Genomic DNA, 25,612 nt, shown 5'->3' with positions numbered 1-25,612 from the left:
ATTGAGTCCATGAAAGATTGAAATTTTTGTCCCAAGTTAGCGGAAAGGGAGACTTTGTGAGAAAAAAAAAAATCTATTTCCGCTAACTTGTGCCAAAAAAATAAAATTTCTATGAACTCGCCATGCCCCTCATTGAATACCTTGGGGTGTCTTCTTTCCAAAATGGGGTCACATGTGGGGTATTTATACTGCCCTGGCATTCTAGGGGCCCTAAAGCGTGAGAAGAAGTCTGGGATCCAAATGTCTAAAAATGCCCTCATAAAATTAATGTGGGCCCCTTTGCACATCTAGGCTGCAAAAAAGTGTCACACATGTGGTATCGCCGTATTCAGGAGAAGTTGGGCAATGTGTTTTGGGGTGTCATTTTACATATACCCATGCTGGGTGAGATAAATAGCTTTATGCCAACTTTGTATAAAAAATGGGAAAAGTTGTCTTTTGCCGAGATATTTCTCTCACCCAGCATGAGTATATGTAAAAAGACACCCCAAAACACATTGCTCAACTTCTCCTGAATACGGCGTTACCACATGTGTGACACTTTTTTGCAGCCTAGGTGGGCAAAGGGGCCCACATTCCAAAGAGCACCTTTAGGATTTCACAGGTCATTTACCTACTTACCACACATTAGGGCCCCTGGAAAATGCCAGGGCAGTATAACTACCCCACAAGTGACCCCATTTTGGAAAGAAGACACCCAAAGGTATTCCGTGAGGGGCATGGCGAGTTCCTAGAATTTTTTATTTTTTGTCACAAGTTAGCGGAAAATGATGATTTTTTTTTTTCTTACAAAGTCTCATATTCCACTAACTTGTGACAAAAAATAAAAACTTCCATGAACTCACTATGCCCATCAGCGAATACCTTGGGGTGTCTTCTTTCCAAAATGGGGTCACTTGTGGGGTAGTTATACTGCCCTGGCATTCTAGGGGCCCAAATGTGTGGTAAGTTGTTTGAAATCAAAATCTGTAAAAATTGGCCGGTGAAATCCGAAAGGTGCTTTTTGGAATATGGGCCCCTTTGCCCACCTAGGCTGCAAAAAAGTGTCACACATGTGGTATCTCCGTACTCAGGAGAAGTTGGGGAATGTGTTTTGGGGTGTCATTTTACATATACCCATGCTGGGTGAGATAAATATCTTGGTCAAATGCCAACTTTGTATAAAAAAAATGGGAAAAGTTGTCTTTTGCCAAGATATTTCTCTCACCCAGCATGGGTATATGTAAAATGACACCCCAAAACACATTCCTCAACTTCTCCTGAGTACGGAGATACCACATGTGTGACACTTTTTAAAAAGTTCTATGAACTCACTATGCTCATCAGTGAATACCTTAGGGTGTCTACTTTCCGAAATGGGGTCATTTGTGGGGTGTTTGTACTGTCTGGGCATTGTAGAACCTCAGGAAACATGACAGGTGCTCAGAAAGTCAGAGCTGCTTCAAAAAGTGGAAATTCACGTTTTTGTACCATAGTTTGTAAACGCTATAACTTTTACCCAAACAATTTTTTTTTTACCCAAACATTTTTTTTTTATCAAAGGCATGTAGAACAATAAATTTAGAGGAAAATTTATATATGGATGTCGTTTTTTTTGCAAAATTTTACACCTGAAAGTGAAAAATGTCATTTTTTGGCAAAAAAATTGTTAAATTTCGATTAATAACAAAAAAAGTAAAAATGTCAGCAGCAATGAAATACCACCAAATGAAAGCTCTATTAGTGAGAAGAAAAGGAGGTAAAATTCATTTGGGTGGTAAGTTGCATGACCGAGCAATAAACGGTGAAAGTAGTGTAGGTCAGAAGTGTAAGAAGTGGCCTGGTCTTTAAGGGTGTTTAAGCCCTGGGGGCTGAGGTGGTTAAAGGTGGCACAACGTTTTTAAAAATTTTATATATTTTTAACTAAATGAAGTCTTTTCTAGGGACCAAGTAAAGTAAACATTACTGCACAAATGTTGATCATCTTTAGGTCACATTTCAACATTTTAGGGAAACCCTGGCATAAGCAGCTTATGTATCAGATACAGTATCAACTTTAAAATCAACATTTTCGAGACACAGAATCAACACTGAGAGAAAAACACAAATTCTTATTGAAACCACAGGTATATGTGAATTCATCCCATTTTTGGCCTAGATCAAGGTACTTTCACACTTGCGTTGTGAGGATCCGGCAGGCAGATCCATCGCCAGAACTGCCTGCCGGATCCGGAAATCCGTATGCAAACGGATATCATTTGTAGATGGATATGGATTTGTCTGACAAATGGATTGAAATTCCGGATCCGTCTCTCTGGTGTCATCCGGAAAAACGGATCCGGTATTGATTTTTTTCCGCATTTTTAAAGGTCTGCGCATGCGCAGACCGGGAAACCGGGTCTGGTTTTCCGGAACACTCGGTACCGGATTCGGCATTAATACATTTCAATGGGAATTAATGCCGAATCCGGCATTCTGGCAAGTGTTCCGGAATTTTGGCCGGAGAAAATACCGCAGCATGCTGCGGTATTTTCTCCGGCCAAATACCGTAAAGGGACTGAACTGAAGACATCCTGATGCATACTGAATGGAATGCTTTCCATTCAGAATGTATTAGGATAAAACTCCCCTGTGACGGAACTCAATACCGGAAAAGAATAACGCTAGTGTGAAAGTACCCTCAGACATACAGTTGAAACCAAAAGTTTACATACACTATATAAAAAGACACATATGCATGTTTTTCTCACTATCTGACATGAAATCAGAATAAACCTTTCCTGTTTTTGGTCAATTAGGATTACCATAATTATTATTATTTTCCAAATGCCAAAATCAGGGGTCAAGTCCCCTTATATATAATTTACTTACAGTTCTGAAGACTCAGGGGTGCTGGCTGGCTTGGCCTCATGGGTGCTGTCTGGCTTGGCCTCAGGGGTGCTGTCTGGCTTCGCCTCAGGGGTGCAGGCTGGCTTGGCCTCAGGGGTGCTGGCTGGCTTAGCCTCAGGGGTGCTGACAGGCTTGGCCTCAGGGGTGCTGACTGGCTTTGCCTCAGGGGTGCTGACAGGCTTGGCCTCAGGGCTGTGGGCTCGCTTGGCTGGGCAGAAGGAGTGTGGGAGACTGTGAGGCCTTTTTTCTCCAAGCTGCTCCTGATTTTTTTTTTTCATTATACCTCAGGTCAGACCACCAATAAGACCCCCAATGTTAATCAGACCTCAGCTAACAGCCCCAATAAGATCCCCAATGTTAATAGGACCCCAATAAGACCTCAGATCACACCTCAGCTCAGACCCCAATATGAATAGCCCCCAATCAGACCTCAGATAAGAGCCCCATGCCTCATAGCAGCCCCCAGTAGCCTCATAGCAGCCCCCAGTAGCCATATATCAGCCCCTAGTAGCCTCATAGCAGCCCCCAGTAGCCTCATAGCAGCCCCCAGTAGCCTCTCCATCAGCCCCAGTGCCTCTCACCAGCCCCCAGTGCCTCTCCATCAGCCCCCAGTGCCTCTCCATCAGCCCCCAATGCCTCTCCATCAGCCCCCAGTGCCTCTCACCAGCCCCCAGTGCCTCTCACCAGCTCCTAGTGCCTCTCACCAGCCCCCAGTACCTCTCCATCATCCCCCAGTGCCTCTCACCAGCCCCCAGTGCCTCTCTATCAGCCCCCAGTGCCTCTACATCAGCCCCCAGTGCCTTTCACAAGCCCCCAGTGCCTCTCCATCGGACCCAGTGCCTCTCACCAGCTCCCAGTGCCTCTCCATCAGCCCCCAGTTCCTCTCAATCAGCCCCCAGTGTCTCTCCATCAGCTCCCAGTGCCTCTCACCAGCAGCCCCCCAGTGCCTTTCCATCAGCCCCTAGGCCCCCAGTCAGTGCATCTCCATCAGCCCCCAGTGCCTATCACCAACCCCCAGTACTCTCTCCATCAGCCCCCAGTGCCTCTCCATCAGCCCCCCGTGCGCCCTCCCTGGTATTAAAATCATTGGTGGGCAGTGCACCCTCCCCATCCCCCCCTCCCCGGTATTAAAATCATTTGGTGGGCAGTGCACCCTCCCCCCCTGTATTAAAATCATTGGTGGGCAGTGCACCCTCCCCCCCTGTATTAAAATCATTGGTGGGCAGTGCGCCCTCCCCCCTCCCCCGTATTAAAACAGGACTTCAGTAGCGTCCTGGCTGCCATGGTAACTGATCGGAGCCTCAGCATTACACTGCTGGGACTCCGATCGGAACTGCCGCTGCCACCAATGATGGGCGAGGGGAAGGGCGCACTGCCCACCAATGATTTTAATACTGGGGAGGGTGCACTGCCCACCAATGATTTTAATACTGGGGAGGGGGGAAGGCGCACTGCCCACCAATAATTTTAATACCGGGGAGGGGGGGGGAGGGTGGACTGCCCACCAATGATTTTAATACCGGAATACCGGGGGGGGGGGGGGGGGGCACTGCACACCAATGATGCAGCATCCCTATCTCCATGGGAACGCCTCAGATTTAGAATATACCATCGGATCGGAGTTTTCTCCAATCCGATGGTATATTTTAACTTCAAGCGTTACCTACAGAGGACCAGGAAGCGGTGAGTACAAATCCTTCACCGCTTCCTGGTCCTTTTGCCCGGCGTTAAAGACGGGCGGCCCTGAAAGGGAACGGCGTTCCTGCTATGAAAATAGTGCAGGAACGCCGTTCCCACACGTTCCCGCAGGACTAGAGCCCTGGCCATAATAATGAGAGAGACAGAAAGAGAGAGAGAATGTTTAAAGGCATTTTTATTACTTTCTGCAAAGTCAAAAGTTTACATACAGTACAGACCAAAAGTTTGGACACACCTTCTCATTCAAAGAATTTTCTTTATTTTCATGACTATGAAAATTGTAGATTCACACTGAAGGCATCAAAACTATGAATTAACACATGTGGAATTATATACATAACAAACAAGTGTGAAACAACTGAAAATATGTCATATTCTAGCAGGGGCGTAGCTAGAAATGCATGGGCCCCATAGCAAAAAAATGTATGGGCCCCCCCCCCCGTGCCATCCACAGATCCCCCTCCCCTAAACAGTGCCATCCACAGATCTCCCCCCTAAACAGTGCCATCCACAGATCCCCCCTAAACAGTGCCATCCACAGATCCCCCCTTAACAGTGCCATCCACAGATCCCCCTAAACAGTGCCATCCACAGATCCCCCCCTAAACAGTGCCATCCACAGATCCCCCTCCCCTAAACAGTGCCATCCACAGATCCCCCTCTAAACAGTGCCATCCACAGATCCCCCCCTAAACAGTGCCATCCACAGATCCCCCCTAAACAGTGCCATCCACAGATCCCCCCTCCCCTAAACAGTGCCATCCACAGATCTCCCCTAAACAGTGCCATCCACAGATCCCCCTAAACAGTGCCATCCACAGATCCCCCCTAAACAGTGCCATCCACAGATCCCCCCTCCCCTAAACAGTGCCATGATGACACTGTTTAGGGGAGGGGGGATCTGTGGATGGCACTGTTTAGGGGGGATCTGTGGATGGCACTGTTTAGGGGGGATCTGTGAATGGCACTGTTTAGGGGAGATCTGTGGATGGCACTGTTTAGGGGAGATCTGTGGATGAAAACACAGAGATATAGTGGCAATTCTGGAGGAGCTGCTCAACCCCTAACACTGTAGCGTGTTTTTCATTGGGGGAGCATGTGGACCGCAGCAAACGACTATCCCCAGCAAAAAAATGCATACGGTGGAGGATGTCGGCGCGGTCCACATGCACCACAAAGGCATCCTACACAAAACAGAGCATTGTGCGGATGAAAATATAATCATATAAATCACAGAAAAAATGCACCAAACGGATATGCCACTGACTATACTGGCTAGTCATAAATGCAGATATTAAAAGCTGAGACTTTCGTCAATATATTCTTGTCAGGAAAATATTGGAGCCCATCATGCACCACGTCATGGTGATCTGTGGATGGCACTGTTTAGGGGAGGGGGAACCTGTGGATGGCACTGTAGGGGGGTCTGTGGATGGCACTGCCATCCACAGATCCCCCTACAGTGCCATCCACAGATCCCCCTCCCCGACGCTCACAGCAGTATATTTATAAACTAATCAGTAACTACTTTAACTTTAATCATTGCTCATTGCTGAGCTCTTTACTTGGATTATTTGGATATCTTACTTTGTCTTAGCTCCGGTAATAGCAGGCAGTACAGGGGGCGGCGCTCACTCACTGACGTCACGCGCCTGCGTGCGCCCTGCTCCAGTCCTGACTCCTCCCCAGCGAGGCCCGAGCCTCGGACCGCCCGCGTCCCGCCCACTACACTAGTCTAGTGTAGTGGGCGGTCGGTCCACGGCTCGGGCCTGGCTGCCTGTGTGTGGTTGGTGTGTGTGTAAATAAAAAAAATCAAAAAAAATCAACAGAAGGCGGCACAGACGGGCCCCCAGTGGCGTATGGCCCCATAGCCACTGCTATGGTTGCTATGGCGATCCCTACGCCACTGGATTCTAGGTTCTTCAAAGTAGCCACCTGTCACGGGGTTCCGAAGGTGCACTAGGTCCCCCATTGCCCACAGAACTGTTGCTTAGCTTTTGGAATGAGGTTCTGTGTTTGACCTCATTCCCAGGGCGGCTTTACTAGCTGGGTGGCTCCCTGCTCCTAGTCTGCCTTGAGCGCCGAGCTGATCACTCGGTGCTCGACTGGTTGGTCTGTCGGTCATGTGACGCTGGCCACGTCACATGACCCTCACTCCCCACTATAAATACAGGCAGCCTGCTGGCTACAGGTTGCCTGTTAATTTCTAGGTTCCTGGCTATTTGTTGGACTGCTGAATACTTACCTGATCCTGTTCCCTGACCATCCTTTTGCCTGCTCCACCTGTACTGCGCTTCCGTCCTGGTATTGTGACCTCGGCTCCCACCTGACTACTCTCTTAGGACTCCTCTTGTACTTCTCTGCTCTCCTGGTATTTATGACCCCGGCTTCTCCTGACAATTCTCTGCTTGCTCCATTTGTACTTTGCAGTTTTCCTGGTATTGACTCGGTCCGTTCACGTCCTGTTGTTTGTCTGTCTGTCATCCCTGCACTTACTCCAAGTTAGGGATTGCCGTCCAGTTGTCCCCTGTCATTAGGACTCGCGAGGCAAGTAGGCAGGGCCAGGGGTAAGGGTGGAGCGCAGTGGTCACTTCCCTCCCCCCTGTGTGTGTGTGTGTGTGTGTGTACGAGACCGTTACACCACCTTTTGCTTTGATTACTGTTTTGCACACTCTTGGCATTCTCTTGATGAGCTTCAAGAGGTAGTCCCCTGAAATGGTTTTCACTTCACAGGTGTGCCCTGTCAGGTTTAATAAGTGGGATTTCTTGCCTTATAAATGGGGTTGGGACCATCAGTTGCGTTGAGGAGAAGTCAGGTGGATACACAGCTGATAGTCCTACTGAATAGACTGTTAGAATTTGTATTATGGCAAGAAAAAAGCAGCTAAGTAAAGAAAAACGAGTGGCCATCATTACTTTAAGAAATGAAGGTCAGTCAGTCAGCCGAAAAATTGGGAAAACTTTGAAAGTAAGGGCTATTTGACCATGAAGGAGAGTGATGGGGTGCTGCGCCAGATGACCTGGTCTCAACAGTCACCGGACCTGAACCCAATCAAGATGGTTTGGGGTGAGCTGGACCGCAGAGTGAAGGCAAAAGGGCAAACAAGTGCTAAGCATCTCTGGGAACTCCTTCAAGACTGTTGGAAGACCATTTCAGGGGACTACCTCTTGAAGCTCATCAAGAGAATGCCAAGAGTGTGCAAAGCAGTAATCAAAGCAAAAGGTGGCTACTTTGAAGAACCTAGAATATGACATATTTTCAGTTGTTTCACACTTGTTTGTTATGTATATAATTCCACATGTGTTAATTCATAGTTTTGATGCCTTCATAGTCATGAAAATAAAGAAAACTCTTTGAATGAGAAGGTGTGTCCAAACTTTTGGTCTGTACTGTACATTTCATTTATATTTGTTACCATTGCCCTTAAACTGTATGACTTGGGTCAAACGTTTTGGATATCCTTCCACAAGCTTCTCACAATAGTTGGTCGGAATTTGGGCCCATTCCTCCTGACAAAACTGGTGTAACTGAGCCATGTTTGTTGGTCACCTTGCTCGCACCTGCCTTTTCAGCTTTGCCCATAAATTTTAAATAGGATTGAGATCAGGGCTGTGATGGCCACTCCAAAACATTGACTTTGTTATCCTTAAAGGGGTATTCCCATCTCAGACAATGGGGGCATATCGCTAGGATATGCCCCCATTGTCTGATAGGTGCGGGTCCCACCGCTGGGATCTGCACCTACAACGAAAACGAAGCGAGGAGCACTGTGGCTGGAGGACCCCGGAATTCCCGCGGTCCGTCCCCACCACCAAGCGCTGCTCCCATAGAAGTGAATGGGAGCGCACCGCGCATGCGCGGCCCATGGTCCCATTCATTTCTATGGGGCAGATGGCAATAGCTATTTTTGGCGGCCCCATAGAAATGAATGGAGGGCTGCTGCGCATGCGCAGTGCGCCCTCCGTTCATTTCCCGGCTCCGTTCTCATTGTAAGTGCGGGTCCTAGCGGTGGGACCCCACCTATCAAACAATGGGGCATATCCTAGCGATATGCCCCCATTGTCTGAGATGGGAAAACCCCTTTAAGACACTTTGTAACCAGTTTGGCATTATGCTTCGGGTCATTGTCTATTTAGAAGACCCATTTCTGCCCAAGTTTTAACTTCCTGACTGATGTCTTGAGATGTTGCTTCAGTATTTCCACATAATCTTCTTTCCTCTTGATGCCATCTATTTTGTGAAGTGCACTAGTCCATCCTGCAACAAAACAACCCCACAACATGATGCTGCCACCCCCGTGTTTCACAGTTGGGATGGTGTTCTTAGGCTTCCAAGCTTCTCCCTTTTTTCTCCAAACGTAACGATGGTCATTATGGCCAAAAAGTTAAATTTTAGTTTCGTCAGACCACAGGACATGTCTCCAAAAATGTAGGTTTTTGTTGCTGTGTGCATTTGCAAACATTAATCTGTCTTTTTTTTAAATGTTTTTTTGCAGTAATGGCTTCTTCCTGGCAGAATGGCCTTTCAGCCCATGTTGATACAGTACTTGTTTCACTGTGGATATTGACACAATCTTAACAGCTTCCACCATCATCTTCACAAGGTCTTTTGCTTTTGTTCTTGGTTTGATATGCACATGTTGGACCAAAACACGTTCATCTATGGGACACAGAACCTGTCTCCTTCCTGAGCGGTATGATGGCTGGACATTCCCATCTTGTTTGTACTTGCGTATAATTGTTTGTACAGATGAACGAGGCACCTTCAGGTATTTTGAAATTGCACCCAAGGTTGAGCCAGACTTGTGAAAGTCCACAAATCTCTTCCTGATATCTTGGCTGATTTCTTTAGACTTTCCCATGATGCTACACAAAGAAGCAGTGTGTTTCAGGTGTGCATTTAAATACATCCACAGGTGTGTCTCTAATTAACTTAGATGTTGCCAACAAACCTAAGGGAAGCTTCCAAACACATGACATCATCATATGGGCAGTCCAGAAATGTTTAATGGATTTTGGGTATAGAGCTGAGGACATGGGCTGCTAGATCGCCACTAGCACATCCGCAATATCCAGTCCCCATAGTTCTCTGTTCTTTTATTGTGTCAAAAAAACCGATTTTAAAGATATGTAAATTAACCTTAGATGAGTCCTGCCTCCTCCATGCTTGAGAGATGAGTCCAGTGTTCTCTGACTCTGAGCTCAGCCACGCCCACTGTGAAGGAGCCCAGCACTGCCCCGCATCCTCCGAATCTCCTCCTTGCTCCCCGACGTCACAAAGCTAGAGCGCCATAATCTCGTGATGCTCGAGCTAGCACATGCGCAGTTCATTCCCTGAGGCTGATGCCAGCACAGGGAAGGAACACTATGCTGACACTGTGCATGTGCTAGCTCGCGCATCGCGAGATTACGGCGCTCTAGCTTTGTGAGGTCGGGGCGCAAGGAGGAAATTCGGAGGATGCGGCGTGGTGCTGGGCTCCTTCACAGTGGGCGTGGCTGGGCTCTGGAAACATTAGTAGCCTCATTTACATATATATATAAAAAAAAATTACAAAAAAACACAGAGAGCTATGGGAAATAGATATTGTGGATGTGCTAGCGGCGATCTAGCAGCCCATGTCCTCAGCTCTATACCCAAAATCCAGGTGACAGGTTCCCTTTAAAACATTCTCTCTGTCATTATTCTGGCAAATAATAATAACTAGAAAAGCTACAATTTCTGGGGAAATTGTGTGAAGTGTTCTTGCCTCCACCAGTAGTCTACAACTGGAGTGGGCAGAGTAACTGGGTGGAGTGGCTTGAGAAACTGTTGTGTGGTTTGAGTGGCTGGAGTAACTGTGGAAAGGTTAGACTGGGCAGAGTAACTTTATGGAGTGGGCAGAGTAACTGTGTGGAGTGTTTGGAGTGAGTAAAGATAGTAAACATTACACTAACCAATTGATTGATCAAATTTAAAAAGTGCACATGGCAAGCTTTATAGAGTGAGAAATGCTTTTTAACTTTTATTTATTTATATAGCACGTTTATTTGCAATGTTGCCCAAAGTGCTTCACAGTTACATTAAAACATACATTTATAAAAAACATTAGAAGCCGATTTATGTAGTGGGCTTGAAAATGAGGGAGTGGTGGCAGTTTAGAAATCATGTCCTGATTTTTCAGCTCACACTCTAGCTTTTGTCACTCTGCTGGCTGCTCACACACCTGGGTTCCTATGGCAACTCACTCTACAGCAAGGGCAGAGAAGAGCGGTTAAAATCAAACTGCTCCAACTTGCTCACTTCACTGGCGGTTGCCATCTTCAAACGGTTGTAGTCTAAAAATTATAAATCCTACACCGAAAAGCTTTTTATTGTGAGAATCACAAGACCCAGACCTACATTTTGATGCATAGTATGTCTCTGAAATATTAAAAATGAAGGCACAGTTGCAGTTTAGAAATTGCCCTTTAAATTTGAGGTGGCTAGAGTGGAGTTTCAATGAATGTCAATGGGCGGCGTTAATTTCAAACAAATGGTCATATTGTGAAAACTTTCAGGACTATGGCTTAGCCGTGGACATTTCTAGTGGTAGCAGGGATAGCTGAACGTTTTGATATAAGATTTATGTAGGTGGGCTTGAAAATGAGGGAGCGGTGGCAGTTCAGAAATCATGTCCTGATTTTTCAGCTCACACTCTAGCTTTTGTCAGTTCCCACTCTAGTTTCAAACATTCCGCCATTCATTCCTATAAGACCAATTTCGCCACAAAAACACTGATATTTCGTGAACCATTTGGCGAAACGTTCCGCAAAGTAATAGCACGCCAATCGGGAACAATCCGCACGTTTCGGTATATTACTGTCTATGTAGTGTAAAAACTGTGGGAGGAGTTAGGGTGGTAAATTTGGCTATAATAATAAGAATATATATGTGAGATAACAGTAAGTGGTCTTGCCATGCAAGAACACTTAATTATGGTAATCCTAATTGATCAAAAACAGGAAAGGTTTATTCTGATTTCATGTCAGATATTGAGAAAAACATGCATATGTGTCTTTTTATATAGTGTATGTAAACTTCTGGTTTCAATTGTATATGCTGTTATTATAATATACAAAAGATATATATGTAATGGCTGCGTATATTTCAACAGCCAGTGCTTTTTTTAACTGCTTTAAATATAGACACCTTGGGTCAGATTAAGGCCCCTTTCACACAGGTGAAAATTCTGTGAGGGTGCAATGCATGAGGTGAACGCATTGCACCCGCACTGAATCCAGACCCATTCACTTCAATGGGGCTGTGCAGATGAGTGGTGATTTTCACGCATCACTTGTGCATTTTGGGAAAATCGCAGCATGTTTTATATTCTGTGTTTTTCACGCAACGCAGGCCCCATAAAAATCAATGCCTTTTTCACGCATGGTTGCTAGGAGATGATAGGTATGAAAGCAACCCCGGACCCTATTAAAGTGTATTCACTGTATTGTTTTCCCTTATAACATGGTTATAAGGGAAAATAATAGCATTCTTAATACAGAATGCTTACTAAAATGTGAATTGTGGGGTTAAAAAATAAACAAAATTAACTCACCTTATCCAATTGATCGCGCAGCCGGCATCGTCTTATTGCTTCTTCTTTCAGGACCTGCAAAAAGATCTTTGATGATGTAATCGCGCTCACAACATGGTAAGCGCGGTGACGTCAGCGCAGGTTCTGCTGAATGAAGATAGAAGACTTTGTCATCAAAGGTCCTTTTGCAGGTCCTGAAAGAAGAAGCAAGAAGATGATGCCAGCTGCTCGATCAATTGGATGAGGTGAGTTAATTTTTTTTATTTTTTAAACACTCAATCCACATTTTAGCAAGCATTCTGTATTAAGAATGCTATTATTTTCCCTTATAACCATGATATGAGGGAAAATAATAAAATCTACAGAACACCTAACCCAAACCCGAACTTCAGTATAGAAGTCCGGGTTCGGGTAGGGGTACCACATTCAGTTTTTTTCAAAATGCATTGCACTCGCGCGAAAGAAACTGAACATCGGGACGCAATCGCAGTGATTTCCATCAGTGATTGTGAGCCAAAACCAGGAGTGGAGCCTCCACAGACTTAAGGTATAAGGGTACTTTTACACTTGCGTTAAAGTTTTCCGGTATTGAGTTCCGTCCTCGGGGCTCAATACCGGATAAAAACGGATCAGTTTTATCCTAATGCATTCTGAATGGAGATCAATCTGTTCAGGATGCATCAGTGCAGTCCCTCTTACATTTTTTGGACGGAGAAAATACTGCAGCATGCTGCAGTTTTCTCTCCGGCCAAAAATACTGATCACTTGCCGGAATGCCGGATCCGGCATCAATTTACATTGAAGTGTATTAAGTGTTCCGGCAAAATGGATGCGGCTTTCCGGTCTGTGAATGCGCAGACCTTTAAAAATGCAAAAAAATAATAATACCGGATCTGTTTTTCCGGATGACACCTGCTTGCCAAGTGTGAAAGTACACTAAGGGAAAGATCTGCACCTGTTCTGTGTTTAGAGCTGCACCTGGTTTTGGCTCACAATCACTGACCAAACACTGATCTGTGAATGAGGCTTTACTTTGAGATAGAATTTTCCAGAAGAATTGTGATGTAATTTTGATGCAAAATGGTGCATCTTTGACCATTCCCTTTTCATGCAAAACTCTGCCCTTCCCATTAAGTCCCACCCCCTTTTTAAGCAAAAAAAAAAGTGTAGAATCCCAGATTCCACCAATTTGCACCACTTTTAGACAGATTTTAGGTGCAGACACATTAGTAAATTTGGGCCCTTGTTTTTAGGGTACCAAGATGTTTTTTAGGATTTTCAGAAACACAAAACATCCTAATTCTACTAATCTAATATTTTATTAACAAATATCATCTTTTGCTCACAGCAGTAGTAAACAGATAATAGAAGGCCCATCTATATAGATGTTACAGAAAGGCAATATTTTATATTTAATTGTCTGCGGTATAGTACTGAAAAATAGCCAAAAAGTCTGTGTTCTATGGATACCCCTTTCTGTCTTGAAATAAAAACATCTGTAAAACAGATGCAATCTACGGTATATGCTTTTTGATTTGACTGTAAAATAGATGGTGACTGTATGCTTTTGTCAGATACATCATAAGGAATACAATGGTATAAAGTGCCATCACAATACTTTTGACCTACAGCAAAACCAAAACGTATAGGTCTGCTGTATGACACAGAAGAGATGTGAAAGTGTGCCATGTATATTCACATGGAGCAATAGAGCGAAGATGCTGCCCCATTACCACACTGCAATGAACTACAGGTACTATAAATAACTGCAATTTTTTTGCTGCAGTTTTGTGTGGCGTTTACTGTGGTATTAACACAATTTCAGACAAAACAGCGGCTAAAGACAAATATACTTCCCTACAGGTTGCCAAGATATATTAATGGGGCGGCCATATAATCTCTGCACCATCTGAATATATCCTGAGGCCATGAGATATGCTTTCTCTTAAAGGGGTTCTCCGGGAATAGAGAAAATGAAAATACTTAAATATTACTTTATTACAGGTGAAACTCGAAAAATTTGAATATCGTGCAAAAGTCCATTTATTTCAGTAATACAAATTAAAAGGAATTGCATTAATGCAGCTTCAAATTAGAATTTTGTGAAAAAGGTTCAATATTCTAGGTTCAAAGTGTCACAGTCTAGTCAGCTAATTAATCCATACCCCCTGAGCAAAGGGTACCTCAAAATTGTGACTTTGGGGTTTCATAAGCTATAAGTCATAATCATCCAAATTATACCAAATAAATGCTTGAAATATCTCGCTTTGCATGTAATGAGTCTCATATGTTAGTTTCACATTTTAAATTGCATTACTGAAATAAATGAACTTTGCACGATATTCAAATTTTTTCGAGTTTCACCTGTATACAGCAGGACAAGTTACTTCACAACACTGAGGTAAAGAGCTGCCTCAACCTCCTCTCTGGAGGATGGCGGCCATTTTGTTTCCCCTGATAATTGCTCCCCAGACAAAACGAGCCACTATAACTAATGAAAGGTATTTGGGAATATATTTTTTTATAAAGTAATATTTAAGTATTTTCATTTTCTTAATTCGCGGAGAACCTCTTTAAGCTGCGTAAGCCACTATTTTACTCTGAGAGCTTCAGGAATAACCCTGTAATATGGTATTAGACCACCATATGTCACCTACAGCTCATCCTTGAGGATTTAGAGACATATAAGCTAAGCCTAGAAAATATACTATGCAAAATTGGTTAAAAAATAGGAAATGTTAACTAAAAACATGATGATAAGAAAAAAATGATGGTGGTTTCCAAATTTCAGGCCTAGTTATACCAATACCTCCTACACAAATACTGTGTCTGTAACTTTAGAGCGCTGTTTCTCCTTTCACATGGCGATGCAAATCTCCCTGGAAATGATAAGGTTAATCACCTAAACATTAATGAAATGTCTGGAGATTTGCGGAAGCTGCATTAATATTTCACTCTGAAATAACTTCATCGATCTCAGGTTGGTGAAGATCAGTTAGGGCAGAGAGAGGGAGTATCCACACAACACAACTGATCCATCTGTGAGACACAAAGCTGGAGACCATCATGGTCCATTTCAATGAGAATGAAGTATAAGTGGTATGACTAAGAATATAGTGAGAAACAGGTGAGCTTTCTAAGCAGTAAGGGCCAGTTTGCACTGAGTTTTTTGGCGCTGATTTTGGAGCGTTTCTGCCTCAAAATCAACAACTGAAAACAGCCTCCCATTCATTTCAATGGGCAGCAGCACTTGTTTTGTTTTTGTTTTTTTAACCCATGTAAAAAAGATGCAGCATGCCCTATCATGGGACAGAATCAGCGCTAAATTTGAAATGAATAGGAAGCTGAAAAAAACAGCTCCAAATGTGCGTTTTCAACACTTTTTTTTGGCACAGATCTGCTTCAAAAACATCAAGCAGAAAATTCAGCTTTGTAACGAAGTGAACACTCATTGGTTAAAAAAAAGACGCATAAAAAACACGTAAAAAAAGCATGAAAAAACATGCGTTTTCTTGCACTTAACGATACGGATTAGGTCCGGATGCATTCAGGGTGCGTTCAGTGAAACTCGCACCATTTTGCAAGCCCGTTCAGTCAGTTTTGTCTGCGATTGCGTTGAGTTGTTCAGTTTTTTCCGAGCGGGTGCAATGTGTTTTGATGCATTTTTCACACACGTGATAAAAAACTGAAGGTTTACAAACAACATCTCCTAGCAACCATCAGTGAAAAACGCATTGCACCTGCACTTGCTTCCGGATGCAATGCGTTTTTCACTGAAGCCCCCTTCACTTCTATGGGGCCAGGGCTGCGTGAAAGATGCAGAATATAGAACATGCTGCATTTTTCACCCAACACAGAAATGATGTGCAAAAAAAACGCTTATGTACACAGACCCGTTGAAATTAATGGGTCAGGATTCAGTGCGGGTGCAATGCGTTCACGTCACGCATTGCACCTGCGCGGAAAACTCGCTCGTGTGAAAGGGGCCTAAGGCTATCCATGTAATGTTTTCTAGGATGCTACATATTACAGAAAGTTAATTCCACCATAACCCAAGACGTAGAAGAAGATCACTTTCTATCATAACTGCATGCCTTCACACAGCTCTATATCTTTTGCCAAAAACTGGGGCAGAACCCATCACGGGATGGCAGGAAACCACTTTCAGCCTACTGGATTGAAACTACTGTGTCCGTAACTTCTATGGGAGTAGTAGAAAAGACGTGGCACAGTGAGCTGGGCTGGTTTCATAAACCTATCACAGCCTGGATAGAGTAGCCAGCCGGATGGGTTTATGGAGGCCCTGTTCTGTTCTGTTCATGCCCTCTGCACTTTGATTGACTTTAGGAGAAGTCAGGGCCTAGGCGAGATCACATTTAAACTGGCTGGCCCTGTCAATCAAATTGCAGAGGGTGCAGCAGTCAGTTGCAGAGGGAGCTGAGCATCTAGGAATTCTGGAGGCTCTAGGAGCAACTGAGGCTCTGCTCTCTCTGCAACTCCTGCACCTTCTCCACCCTGATTGACAGGGTCAAGCGTAATGATGTTTACACTGACTAGACTTGTCACTCAAAGTGCAGCGGGTGCTGCAGTTGCAGAGAGAGCAGAGCCTCTAGGTGTAACGGCAATGTCCCCGTTGCTCCTAGAGGCTCATTTTCATATATAAAAATCATTTTTCTCATATGAACAATGGACCAAAACAGATGTCTTCAGCTGCCTAGTGCACATGTAACAAATGAGCTCTTAACAACCTGACTTAGGCCTCTCATCCAGTTAACCCAGTACTCTCTGTTCTGCAGTGATGAGGGGCAATCACCCCAAAACAGCTGTCTGCAGATGAGATGTTGATTTATTTTAATATCCGAGTCATGTCTCAAGGCCTATTTAAAGGGTCGAACATTGACTTATAGGATAGCTGCCTTACATCTGGTGGGATTAGAGGCAGAGCTTGTTAAGAGCTCATTTACATCCCTTTTTTCCCAGAATTCCAGAGAAGCATGTATGGCCTATAGGTCTCCTCACTCCAATTAGGGCACTTTCTCCCCAAGGAGAGATAGTACCCCCCAAAATCTTAGGATCTCAGCAGTGGTGTACATAGAGAAGTAAGGACCCCATAGCAAGGATCAGACCAGGCCCCCACACATGACAGAAGGGTTTCAGCCTAAACTCTTTTCAATGACCCTTGGACCATTTTTCAATTTCCTCATTTGCTAAAAGTTGTTAATTTAGAAGGTAAAGTTCAGACCAAATTTTCACCTCCAGTAGAAGAAGAGATAATCCCAACTAAGACTGGGCCCCTCCTGCCCTGGACCCCATAGCAGTCACATGGTCTGCCGCTATGGTAGTTACGCCCCTGGATCTCAGGGATGTTTAAGGCTAGAATAAAATGCTAAACTCAAAGGAGCAGCAAGAATTCAGTAAGTAACCTGTTTATATTTTTTTAACTTTTAGAAATCCATTTAAAATGTAGAAATATGACACCAAAAGTAAGTTAACAGAACAGGGAAATCACCGTCACAAAGCATTAAAGAGTTTTTCTTAGTCAAATTGAAAATAAAGTCTTATGTTATATCTCTTGAAAGAAGATTAGTTTCATATAGCCTGCCTACGTGCAGTGCCCCCAACCGGGCAGGCGGTCATATGATGGCCCCAATATTCCTCTAAGCACTTCCACTGGTGTGCCATTCTGGATGCAGAGATCTACCTACTGGTCCTTGCAAATTATTACCAGACTACTGTGCATGTGTCCTCAAACCTGCAACTTGTGCTCTAAACGTCTCGGGCCTGTGGTGGTCACCACTGTAATGGAGAGAGGATGGTGAAAATAAAGATAGAATCAATTAGGGGTATATTGTGATAATTTGAATATTTCAATTTTTGGCACCGGAAACCATTTTTAAACCATTATTAAGCAAAATGAAGAAATTATTAAATTGTAACGGGTTTCGAAATATGGCGCTACATCAAACTGACTACAAAATGTGAACATTTATAAACTGAACTTGTCCAGTACATATCGGGATGACGAGTAGTCCATCGCTGTTCGGTGTCTTATGCAGCATTAATCTGGGAACACTGACGGGTCAGCTGTCTACTCTCCAGAGCATTCAGTCAATCCAGTTAATCTTCCACAGACAGACTTCTATAAAAGCACAGATTCGCAGAGTAACATTTTTATGAAAATATCTCATTTTTAGCTACTGGGGATAGACCTTTCCTTTCTTTGGGACATATGTTTCCCGAGAGCAGATGGCTCATAAGATGAAGTTCTGAGAACGAACTAACTAGAATATAGAAAATGAACAGAGGGACAGCTGTCTCATGTTACACCTGTTCTAAGTTTTGTAACTATCAAAGAATCCCTGTCCTTCAATGCCTGAAACTAGAAACTAGGAGAAGGGAAGAAAAAAAATCACTGGAATAGTTTGCAGATCACATGGAACAATGTTTAGTGAATGTTGAGATTTCTTTAGCACATGCTTTAGACTGTTGGCATGTGCACTGGAGGACAGATTTTCAAAAGGTCATTTCTAAACTTAATACAAATGTACTGTACATTCAGCAGAGATACATCCAATGCTTTCTTCCAGAAAAAAAATTCCGTAAAGATTAGGGCCCTACACAACATCAGTCAAGAAACACCAGTAGGAATGTTGTGGGACGCAGTTCAGATGATTTAAACGGGCTCTGTCACCTCAGACCCCCACCATAAGCCCTAGTAAGGCAAGAATAGTGTTCAAAGCAGTCATTTTTATCTCTATACACTGTACTCCCTGCTGTTCATCTGCTGATCGCCCATAAACCGGCCATGCCACGCACAGAGAGGACTCCACAGCGTGCACACACAATAAGGATGACTTCAGGACTAGACATCACTGTGCACCGCATGGCCAGGTTACGGGCACACAGGGGCAAGCACAATGATAAAGATTTGAAGACGCTCCCGCAGATATACTAATGTGTAACAAAAACCTGTCTTAAAAAGTGGTGCACATTGGCACATCTAGGGTTTCTGCACTTTTCCCCGACATGATCGACAAGGAGGTGGGCTTAGCAGAACCTAGACAGAACTTCACAGGAAAGGGGCACCATTTTGCACCCAAATTTTGCCACAATTCTGAAGTAAAAATCAGTCTCAGAGTAAGTCAACCAATAGTTGGTATAGAGTTAGAGAAAGTATCTATCCCTTCACCACATTCATCCTCCAGCCTGAGCCACTATGATAAATCTGGTGCAGGTCTAGACAACCGGTCTAAGTCTACTTTCACACTGGCGTTTTGGTTTCCATTTGTGAGATCCGTTCAGGGCTCTCACAAGCGGTCCAAAACGGATCAGTTTGCATTCTGAATGGAAAAGGATCCGCTCAGAATGCCTCAGTTTGCCTTCGCTTAATCATCATTCTGCTCTGGAGGCGGACACCAAAACGCTGCTCGCAGCGTTTTGGTGTCCGTCTGATGAAACTGAGCCAAACGGATCTGTCCTGGCACACAATGTAAGTCAATAGGGACACTGACACAATCTGGCACAATAGAAAACGGATCCGTCCTCCATTGACTTTCAATGGTGTTCAAGACTTCGGTCTTGGCTATGTTAAAGATAATACAAACAGATCCATTCTGAACAGATGCAGACGGTTGTATTATCTGAACGGATCCATCCATGACGGATCCACACAAAACGCGAGTGTGAAAGTAGCCTAAGCTTACACCATCTATAGGGTTAGTAAATCTGGGCCCTTGTCCTTTATACTATTCATACATTTCTGGTCTGGTGGCAAAGTTCCTTTAAAGTATAACTTTCATTTCAATATCAAGGCTGGAACTAAGTGTCACTAAGGAATATTTGTCTTCAGTCTTCAGCATTTTACTGAGCGCTGAGGATGCCTGTGTGTAACAAGTCAGACAGTCAGGGTGATGAGCAGTGATAGGCAACATGTCCGTAGTCAGGGACTGAGGCGTCTGGAAGCCTCTGCATGATTCACCCAGGTGTCTTCTGCAGATTAAAGATACATTCTCCTTAGCAATAGTGTTTCAGGTTTCCTAAGAAGACTCTTTAAACCCTATTTTCTAGTAGAAAGAAACATCTTTTCCTATTAAAGTACATTAAAAAATGTTTAACATCTGTGTCCCTGAACTATATTAAAAATAAACCGAAATGACAATTACAACTTTAGGTTATTTGTTCAGGTGTCATGTGGTTCACCGGCTTCAGTAACACTTTATCAATTGCACTATAGAGTTGTATCCCATACCCGTCTATTGGGTGTAACAATGGTGCGCAATGGTCATTGATTATTCTGGATTTATAGATTAGGATAAGATAGGGTCTGAGGTGTCTATGGAGGTTCTTTATATGCAGAAATTCACACAACAGCGTTCAGACTTGGTGATGTAACTCCACTGGAATCAAGGATAATAAAACAATGGACCAAGGAAAAATACCACGTCATTTTGCCCATTCACTGCCATCCTAGGAGGACAATTAAAGGGGTTGTCCGGGTTGAGAGCTGAACCCGGACATCTCTCCATTTTCCCGCCGGCAGCCCCCCTGACTTGAGCATCGGAGCAGTTCATGCTCCGATGCTCTCCTTTGCCCTGCGCTAAATCGCGCAGGGCAAAGGCATTTTTCGAGATCCGGTGACGTACCGAGCTGTCCATGGGGCTGCCAGGAACCCCGGTGACATCACCGGCACTGATGGGAGGTATTTAGCACTGCTCTAGCCAGTAAAACGGCTAGGGCAGTGCTAAAGCCCGCCCATCAGAGCCGGTGACGTCACTGAAGTTTCCGCCCGGCAGTGTGTTATTGAAAACAAAAGAACCCGTGCCCTGCGCGATCTAGATGCTCTAATTCTAGCCTCAGGGGGGCTGCCTGGGTGAAAATAAGGGTATGTTCGGGTTCAGCTCTGAAACCGGACAACCCATTTAAGCTGACCTACTGTATTTTTCTTGTTTGAAAACACAAAGATCAATGGATGTAGCTTGCTTCGTATGAGTGTACATGGGAAAATAAAGGCTTCCATTCAGCCAAACTTTGATAGAACATATATTACACCATTCGTCGCTTAACAATGTCCCAACTTAAATATCGGTGTTAAACGTTACTGTGTAAATCCACATCCATAAACCATAAATCAATATGAAAATACCCAATTGAACATTAAACAGAAAGGTTTCCTTACCACCAAATGCCGATACAAGTGTGGGATTTAATTCACTCTCTTTTCTCTCCCATTCCATGAAAACGCAGCCTTTTGTTGTGCTTACCATGGAACAATCATTACCGCTAATGGGTGGTTGTTCGTTATTTTTTTCCAGTGCATTTTAGAATGAAAACAGATTTCAAAAAAACATTCTAGATTTTGACAAGTTGCATATTAATATTTAAAAATGTACTGCTATATGTAGGAGCATTCAAAGTCATTTAGCAGCATGTTGATCCAGAAGTGGATGGCATTCATCACCGTCTGACAGCTGCTGTTAGAGCAGTTGGTGTTGTCGGTCTAATTGCCAATCACTTTCTATAACATTCCAGCTTCACAGTCCAAAATTGTTTTTACAGATATATTTTCTTACATGTTGGGCTCATCCATTGGCATTCAGAGGCATTTTTTCTTAAAGGCTAATAATAAAATGACCATTAAGCCTCTTGTCGTAGCACGAGGCAGCAGTGTGGGGCTAAAATTAATAAGAATAAAGATATGCAAGCGCCTGAATACTATTTACAAAAACGTATATATGTAAAAGAAAAAGAACATATTAACTTTTAGATTCGGACACCAATCAGATAGGCGAACTGTACTTGTGTTTACCTGTCCATATTACAGATAAAACAATCAGACTCCTTCAAGATACAATGCACCCTCTAAGTTACAGAGAGGAGAAGTGTATCAGAAGACTCTGCCTTGCTACTTGAAGAACAGTCAGCAAGGAAATCTTTGTTTACCCCCTATATGTTGGTTAAAGGGGTTGCCCCATTATAAAAGCATTCCCATAAGTGCCTGATTCGCCCTGTGCTCCCGTATTTGAATGGATCAGTAGTCACGCATGTAGTACTTAGCTAGCTGGAGTTGAATGAAGAGGCAGCACATATGCCATCCCATTCAAACAAGGGAACACTGGGCCCCCATTCTTGTGACCAGCAGAGGCCCCAGTGATTGGACTCTGCCAATCAAGCACTTATTCCCTATCCTGTGGCAATGCAATGGGACAACTACCATGCCTCCTGTCATGAACTCTGCTTTCCTTCTAACATCAGGTCTCACTTATGGATACTATATTCCACGTTGGTACAAATGCAGCAAGGCCACAGGGGGAGAGCTGGGAGGCGGGAAGTGGTAGTTGTGACACTGATAGGAGTTTTGGTGGTTCACAGTGGCTGTCCTCACTGCACAGTTACCTGGGACCATGCAGTGATTGGGAGACACATCCTTTTTTTCTTTGCGACACACCCTGGGCTTTCTGGGTCTCCTGCCTGGTGTTAGGTAGGGTGCACTTGCTGTTAGATAGATGGATGCAAGGCAAGAGGGCAGATGTTGGGGCCAGCGAATGGATAGGGGAGTCAATGACCAGGCCTGTTGGTTACAATAAATCAAGTCTCTCTTTACGGAATAGATAATGAGAGTAGTAGTGCAAATTGCAGCAATAGGCACAGTTCCAAATTATGATACAGTGTAGTCTTTTTCCAATAGCTGTGTATAGGGAGCGGTAATGATGGTAGTAACCATCCTAATCTCACTCTAAGCACACTTTGCAGTCTTCCCAAATAAGCACAGGTACACAATTCCATTCTCATTAAAATGGTGTCCTAGCTTTTACTATTGATGACCTATCCTCAGGATAGGTCATCAATATCAGATTGATGGGGGTCCGACACCCAGCACCCCTGCCGATGAGCTGTATGAGGACACAGCACAATGTGCACGTGCCGTCTTCTGTCTCTTTTTGTCACGGGGTTCCGAAGGTGCACTCGGTCCCCCATTGCCCGCAGAACTGTTGCTTAGCTTTTGGAATGAGGTTCTGTGTTTGACCTCATTCCCAGGGCGGCTTTACTAGCTGGGTGGCTCCCTGCTCCTAGTCTGCCTTGAGCGCCGAGCTGATCACTCGGTGCTCGACTGGTTGGTCTGTCGGTCATGTGACGCTGGCCACGTCACATGACCCTCACTCCCCACTATAAATACAGGCAGCCTGCTGGCTACAGGTTGCCTGTTAATTTCTAGGTTCCTGGCTATTTGTTGGACTGCTGAATACTTACCTGATCCTGTTCCCTGACCATCCTTTTGCCTGCTCCTCCTGTACTGCGCTGCTCTCCTGGTATTTATGACCCCGGCTTCTCCTGACAATTCTCTGCTTGCTCCATTTGTACTTTGCAGCTTTCCTGGTATTGACTCGGTCCGTTCACGTCCTGTTGTTTGTCTGTCTGTCATCCCTGCACTTACTCCAAGTTAGGGATTGCCGTCCAGTTGTCCCCTGTCATTAGGACTCGTGAGGCAAGTAGGCAGGGCCAGGGGTAAGGGTGGAGCGCAGTGGTCACTTCCCTTCCCCCTGTGTGTGTGTGTACGCGACCGTTACACTTTTCCTGTTCACCGCTGCTTTCTATGGCAAAGACCATAGACTGCAGCAGTGGACAGGAAGAGAGAAGGGAGATGGCATGTGCACATTGATATTGATGATCTTTCCTGAGGATAGGTCATCAATAGTAAAAGACCGGAAAACCTCTTTAACTCTTTCTGCAGTTCCCAGTTGCAGGGTGTAGATCTTAGATCCAGATGGCCAGTCCGTCTCAAAGTGTGATGGGTGCCAAAGCAATATACCTTTTTCACAAGCAGTAAAGTCTTATTGTCATAAACGTGCGGTACCTTACTGACTTTCCAGGCATGGCTTTGGTTCTCTACAATCTGTATGTATTTTGGCTTTCTTTCTATCAGGGAAATTGTCTCAGTTCAGTTGCTTTTATTGGCAGCTTTTAGTCTAAGAGATGAAGGTTCTCTGGGCTAGGCTTCTCTTCGAGCCTACTTCTCAGGAACTCACACGTTCACATGTTGCCTCTAGCTCTGCTCAGCTGAGACTCCACTAAGCAGGGGTGGGACCAGCCCATCCCCGTGGGAAAACTAGGCTAAAGCAGTCTGTATTTTTGAGTCACCCTTCCCCACAAGAGGACATTTTGAGTTAACCTTAAATTACAAATGATAACCTACAAAGGAGTTGTTGGAGATGATTTCCTAATCAAAATGAGGCAAAAAGATGTTGTACATGTCATGGACAAAATTTTGCCATTTAATACAAATTTTGACACTTTAATATCTCACTAGATAGTTTATAAGAGAGGGCATCAGAGGAGTCATAAAATGTACCAGATTTATTACTAGGAGCAAAATATTTGCACAAAATAATCCAGTCAATAGGTTTGGTAAATAAGTAAGAAAAGCATCAATATGTCTAGCAAGATGCACCATATTTATCATATAGCAGGTGCCACTGTGATAAATTACAAAATTACAGCTACCGTCATGAATGATTATTTTTAGTGTTGATCAAATCCCGCTCTGGATTCTAGATCCAATGTGGATTCTCTCCAAACTTCGTTTTAATGCTGTACTAAGACTCGCAAGATTTTGGTGATAATGAATTTGCCTCGCCGGAGCCCATACGTTTGAATGCTGTATGCTAGGATCCGAATGTTGATTCACTCAACACTAATTATTTTACAAGATGTAATCCCCGTTAGCAAATATGTGCTTCATGATTATAAAGGTAGTCCAGTGCACATCTTGTGCAACATATGCAGTTCTTGAGCATCCGCTTGAGGGTGCATATTGCTGTGCAAAATGTGAGTGAATGGTATGTTTGGGAGCCCAAATCCTGGATCTAAATGAGTGGATTGCAACACTGAGATGCTTCGACAATATGAAAAGGAGTTTGCAGCTCACTGGGGTAGATGTGGGGGAGGGTGGCAGTATGGAGGAGCATAAGAGTGAGGTAGCTAGGTAACAGTTAGAAGGTGCTCTTAATCCCAATAAATTTACCAAGTTGACAGATGAGGGGGTAGCACTGCTGCAGCAAGATACTTCTTCTGTCAGCCAGGGGCATGTCAGCTTCAGCAAGGAGGGGATTAGCCTCACTTACTGGGGCAATGTTCTCAAAAATAAAAAAAATCGAAATATAGACACAACTGAGATTTTTAAAAGCACCCTAAATTTCAATTGCAATAGGTACATACTTTATGGGAATAAAAGGGTTATTAACATGAAAAAAACTATGTGAATAAATAGAAACGCGTAATATATAACAAAAAGAAAGCATTTAAATGCGAAGAAGCACTAAAAAAAACCATAATGAAAAAATAGAATATGTAAAAGACAGATAAAGGCAGCCAAGCTGGAGACAGAGAGTCTCATTGCCAAACTGTCACGGCTGTATGTGAGCAACTAGAGCATACACAGTAAAAGAGCTACTGACCGGACCCAAACTAGGGAGGATAAAGGGTGACCCCTGTCAGAC

Source organism: Bufo bufo, chromosome 1, assembly GCF_905171765.1.
Source record: "Bufo bufo chromosome 1, aBufBuf1.1, whole genome shotgun sequence".
NCBI lineage: Eukaryota > Metazoa > Chordata > Amphibia > Anura > Bufonidae > Bufo > Bufo bufo.
Note: the sequence above shows the minus strand (reverse complement) of the source record.